Below are 6774 nucleotides of genomic sequence, written 5' to 3' on the forward strand. Positions count from 1 at the left end.
CTTAGGTTGGGATCAACCCAGGTCTCTCAGGTGGAAAGCAAGACTTATCCACTGGGCCATACAAGTCTAAAAGTTGGAACCTGAGAGCAACTGCACCAAAAGGAATTACCTGGGCAAGCTAACTGCTTGTATACCAGCGAGTTTTCCCCAACTTCCCGACTCAGCAATGACCCAATAGACAGCATTTCATTTGAATTATCCCTTCTGAGTGGATAAGATAGAAATCATCAACACACAATCACGTGTGGAACAGAAATAAATTTCTGACTCACGTTGGGATCAAACCCAGGTTTCTCAGGTGGAAAGCAAGGGCGCTATCCACTAGGCTATACAAGTCTAAAAGACTAGTGGATAGCGACTTGCTTTCATTAACGTATACTTAAAAAAAAGAGCAGATATCGGTGTTTATAAGATTCCATAAAGTAACTGTAATGTTTAGATTGGGGAGACAGGTAGATCCATTTCACAAAGATTAATACAACACAAAAGATCAGTGCGATATGATCCCGAGAGTTCGGGGATTGTCGTGCATATTGGGGATATTCCCCATACCATAAATTACAGTGGGGCCGAGCTGCTTTTCAAAAATTGCTATCTGTACAAAAGGAAGATTCTGGAATCTACCCCATCAGGCAAACTAATGATAACAACCTGTCAGAAGGATATTGGAAAGTAGATTTGACCAAAGAGTTAACCCTAAGGCCTCTCCTCAAACAAGAACTCGAGAGGATACGCCCACCAGACCCAACGTAGTCGAGCGTTAACAATGGCCAAAACACAAGGGAATAACCTCTTTTCCATCCATTCCGGGCAATGGCCATCTACATACCACCAACGTTGTACTGCCACACCTGCACATGCCTTATAAATACTGTCAGTTGTCAATTGTCCTCATTTCACTAGTGATCATATATACAGAAGTATTAGTATTCGAAATTTATATTTTGTTTTAAGTGCAGGGTTAACCCTCGCTCATAAAATAGCCACTCCCATGCTAACGGAGTGCAAATGGCTGCCTACATATCATTCATCCTCTGACGCCAAATGCCTCGTTCCCATGTTGCCGCGAGAGGGTTGCTACAAAGATTGGCAGTCGCTACCGGAAGCGGCGGCCTTATTGGACCCTGACGCGCTTCCAGCTGTATCGTCACCAGAGCACACCCGCATTCGTTCTCATTGTTTTGGCTTTGATAGCGAGCGAATGTCCATTGCCTTTGTTCTCCCATTCCACAGGTCCGCCAACCCGTGCCCCATGAGGGACGGGCCTTAATTCAGGATACCCATTTACTGTTAAGCCCAAGACAACTCGAGTATTTTGGCGGCCTGTTTTTCTTCTTACTGAAAAATTTCTCGACTTTATAACGAACCCCTCCAACTAAATCTCGTGCTCCACCACGTGTATTTCTCTCTCTCCTTTCATCTCAGTAAACCATCGTTTTGATCTCTAGTCCAGTCTTTTCTCAGCAACCGCCACTGTTTATTTGCATGCCAATTAATTCAAATTTGTGAACAGTGTGATATAAGAGGGTTTCGAGTGGCTGTGCCATTATTGGGCACGTTGTCAATTAGTGAATTCTTATTATTTCAATTGCTTGGTATTAGCTCGTCCTTTCATTCGTCGCCTGGACTCATCCACGTGCCACGGGACAAGGAATTTCACCTTGTTTTTAGCACCGCCCTCTAAGGCTATAAAGCTTAATTAATTAACCACATGTACCCCTAGCTGTAAATAATTTGTACACTATTGTTTTAATTGCTGAGTAAATGTAATTAATTGTTAACTGAGTATAATTACGCCTTGCAGGAACTTGACTAAAAAAGAGTACCTAAGGTTAGTAATCATCATTTTTCCATTTTTCTTAGTTGTTTTGCTTTACTGTCAGCCATTTTATGGCGTTCCGTTGCTTGCCCAAGGCTGGCAAGCAACAGGTTGCAACAGTATATGTATGTATGTACATATATGTATGTGCGTATGTACACACACACACATATGTATACAGTATTTATATATATATATATATATATATATATATATATATATATATATATATATATATATATATATATATATATATATATATATATATATATATATATATATATATATATATATATATATATATATATATATATATATATATATATATATATATATATATATATATATGACAGAGAGAGAGAGAGAGAGAGAGAGAGAGAGAGAAAGAGAGAGTGTGTGTGTTTTTGGAAGGATGATGAACGTTATCAATTTCCTAATGTAAACACCATTGCACCAGATTAACCAGAGAGAGAGAGAGAGAGAGAGAGAGAGTGTTTGGAAGGATGATGACCGTTATCAATTTCTAAATATTAACATCATTACAGCAGATTAACCAGTGGAGAGAGAGAGAGAGAGAGAGAGAGTTAATGGAAGGATGATGAAGGTTATCAATTTCTAAATGTTAACATCATTGCCAAAGTCTCTCTTATGAGAGAAATTCGTTTTAAACAAAAGTGCCTGAAAGAGAACTTAGGGGGGTTCCACTCGATTTGACATGGGTCATTTGAAAACCATTACTATAATGGCATGATCCTGCAAAGCGTGTTACTTTAATTTGGGTCATCCAGAATGACACGATACTGATTTCGGTTGCTACTGTAACCTGGCTTAAAGTTTAATTATATACGTATATATATATATATATATATATATATATATATATATATATATATATATATATATATATATATATATATACACGTATATACGTATATAATTAAACTTTAAGCGGAGGTTACAATAATCAAAATCAGTATCTTGTAATTCGGGATGACCCAAATTAAAGTAACACGCTTTGCAGGATCATGCCATTACAGTAATGGTTTTCAAATGATCGATATCAAATCGAGTGGAACCCTTCTAAGTTCTCTTTCAGGTACTTTTGTTTAGAATGAATTTCTCTCATAAGAGAGACACCGTCAATGATGTTAACATTTAGAAATTGATAACCTTCATCATCCTCTCACTCTCTCTCTCTCTCTCTCTCTCTCTCTCTCTCTCTCTCTCTCTGGTTAATCTAATTCCTCGATGGACGGGTCGATATCTTTCTCGACTAGCACTTTGCTGGGCCTGCGTTCGAATCTCCGGCCGGCCAATAAAGAATTAGAGGAATTTATTTCTGGTGATAGAAATTCATTTCTCGCTATAGTGTGGTTCGGATCCCACAATAAGCTGTAGGTCCCGTTGCTAAGGAACCAATTGGTTCTTAGCCACGTAAAATAAGTCTAACCCTTCGGGCCAGCCCTAGGAGAGCTGTTAATCAGCTCTGTGGTCTGGTTAAACTAAGGTATATATATATTTATATATATATATTTTTTTTGGTTAATCTGCTGTAATGTGATGCTAATATTTAGAAATTGATAGCCTTCATCATCCTTCCATGTACTCTCTCTCTCTCTCTCTCTCTCTCTCTCTCTCTCTCTCTCTCTCTCTCTCTCTGGTTAGTCTGCTGTAATGTGATGTATACATTGAGAAGTTTATAGCGTTCATCATCCTTCCAAAAACACACTCTCTCTCTCTCTCTCTCTTCTGGTGCAAAAATGCTTCTTCAGACAGCTACTTATGAAACTCCGTTCGATTCTAGTACTGGACGGGTACAGGATCGGTATAGGCGTGTTTCCTTGAAGTTCAAGTACGCCTTTAATGACCTAAGCGGTGAATTACCTACAAGGTTTTCACTGCTTCTGTGAGTCTCAGCTGGGAGAAAGAATAATAAGAGAAGGAAAACGAGCTTCATCGGTTCCACGTCAAATGCATACCGAAATATCACAGTTAACAACACGAGGGCTTAAATCATGTGAAAAAATTAATGTAAATTAGTAAGCAGATAAGAGATGGATAATTTAACTGCGAAAATAACAACAGAAGGCCATTTAAGTAACATATGTTTCGTCGTGACCTTTTCTGCTGTGATGTCAGTCTGTTCTTAAGACGACGTTATGTAGGTCGTTCATTAATTAGCCTAAGAAGTAGACTGGTAGGGATGCCTGGAAAAGTGCTGGAAATTGGCTGACAATAAACTGAAAAAGATTGTCTACGATTTTCAGTTCCTTCATAGTCCCTGAAGAAGTAAAGAGCTCAAGAATCATCTTAAAATATTTGGTCACTCAGGCTCTTCAATTCTTGGTTTTGGAACTCTCTTCCTTCCTCTGTCCTTTTTTTTTTTTGATCTTTCCTATATAGTGACCCCCAGCAAAGTTCGGGGGTCGTTATCTTCGACTAATATTTCTTTGGGGTCATTAATTATCATTATGACATTTACAGTCTTTTGTTTATGGTGCTACGGTCATCCCCAAAGGGCTTATACTAAACACTCCGCAAAGGTGGAGCCATACCGGCTTAAAACCCTTGTGGATCAATATCTAGGAAAGATCCCCTTTTTAAATTTTTAACTTGCTCTCCTGAAACAGTTTAGTTGTCACGGTTGAAGAGAAGCCTGTATTGAATTGTAGAATCCAGAACACTGTCTTCTAATGAAAAAGATTGGTCGGAAGGATAATGTATCAACACGCTTTTGTAATGATCGTTCTCGGTTTCAGCAGCCATTTGTCCTGTCTATCTCTTCTCTTTCAGAATAATGAGATCGATTAGTCCTATCAGTATAATGAGAGGTCTTACAGACAAAATTCAACTAATGGTCCATTCCGTCCCTTTTGCTCCAACTGGAAAATGAAAATGTTATTATGCAACAGTAAGCATATGCAACTGTATGTTTTATATTCTGAAGCAATCGTTCTTTTCACAATCGTATATAAGAATTCCTTTCATTTTCTCAAATGAATACCTCATCTCTCGCGAGACATGATAACGAGACAGTAATTACCTCGAACAAAACTGCACACAGAACCTTAATTCGTATTACAATTCTTTACAATCTCCGCATCTCATCTCATGCGTCGTGACTCGATTATTACTGAAGAGTGAAACGAGGCTTTCATATGAATTTTGCCCTACATTCTGGGAAACAAACCCCCGATGACAATAGCTGCACATATCCAGGGCTCGAAGATATTAGATCTGCATTCCGGCATAAATAATCATTCACCAGTTCCTCAGAGTGTCTCATGGAGGTCCCTTTTTTGAGAGTACAGTTTCTGGTTGATTTCAGATTTGTATTCTTTTACACAAATATCAGTTAATTCTATTATCGTGTGCTTGGAAAATGGTATATCCAGCTGTCTGTTCTCTAATAACCAATTTTACTCTCAAAACTTTGGTATGGGAATGGGCAACCCTTCATCACCAGTGTTAACTAAATTGTATAAATAATTTTTTGAAAGCAAATTATTAAGTAAAATCATCTCGCACAATGTAGTGTGGTTAAGGTATGTTAACGACATAATATATGTTTGGACAGATAACAAAAATATAAATAACTTCTTTGTTAAATTAAATGAATTTGCAACGTCAATAAAATTCGTTATGGAAATGGAAAAGGACGGTTTTTTCAATGCTTAATAGCCTACATAGAACTAGCAATGGTTTAAATAAAATGTACACAGAAAACATACCCATATTTCTGCCCATGTTCATTTTTATTATGGTCAGAGCAATAAAGTTAAGAAATCAGCTTTAAATCCATGTTTTTAAGAGCATTACATATAAGTAGCCCCGAATACACTGATAATGAAATAGATATGATTAGAAATATAGGCAAGAAATTTAAATATCTTGACTGCATTGGAGAATGCATTAAAAGCGGAAAAACAAGACATTTTTTATAACAAAAAAGAAACTTATTATACAAAAAAAATTTGCTTCTTCTGCCATATAATGACAATTTCCAAGATCTCTATTTAGGAATTTTGGAGTTAATGTAGCATTTAAGAACAATATAACAATGAAACATGTACTTATCAAGAACTCGCCCGACAATGCTAAAGAGTGTGAATGCCGAATTCCATATAAGCCTGGTGATAACTTTTATATGGATCAAATTGGAAACACACTGGAAAAGAGAACAGAACAGCGTAAAAGATGTGTAAGAAATGCACAGTTGAACAGTGGGGTTTTTGTACGAGTTCATGAAAACAATCATACAATCATCTGGAGAGGAGCAAAAGCAGATAGTTTATTCTAATAATAAATACACTGGAAAGAAACATCATTCGGGCTATTTTTGTAACATAAAGTTACTCTAAGAACATCAACTTCGGTCAAGGTATGTAAAAACTTGACCAATTTATTTTGACAGAAACATGCAAGAAATTTAAATCTTAAGGAAAGTAGCTAAAGAGAGGGACAAGGGATGCCGCCCCTGCAGGATAATCACATTTGCCAAAGTTTCCCGGTTACTACTGTAAAGGGTGGGACTCCGCCTACAATACCGTTTAGGTGCAAATACTTTCTTGAATTTCTATCACTTAATATCAGTCCCTGAAGATGGCTTAGCAACAACACGGTGTCTGATACATAAAAAAAATTATATATATGTATGTATATATATATATATATATATATATGTGTGTGTGTGTGTGTGTGCATCTGTGTGTTTTATTTTAATAAGGTTGCTAACGAAGACGCTGAAACAGAATTAGCTGATTATTTGCTAGTATTTAAAGATAATATCTTCATATATCTTTATTTCAATTGTACTGGGAGTAAATGTGCGAAGGTTTTGATTCTTATCGTTCTCTTCTCAAATATCATCCTAAATGTATTGGGTATGAGCTTGCATTATCAGTAAGCCTCATATCCTTCTCTGATACAGGTGCCAGTGACCACAGTAGTGGTGA

The sequence above is a fragment of the Macrobrachium rosenbergii genome, chromosome 56 (assembly GCF_040412425.1).
Source record: "Macrobrachium rosenbergii isolate ZJJX-2024 chromosome 56, ASM4041242v1, whole genome shotgun sequence".
NCBI lineage: Eukaryota > Metazoa > Arthropoda > Malacostraca > Decapoda > Palaemonidae > Macrobrachium > Macrobrachium rosenbergii.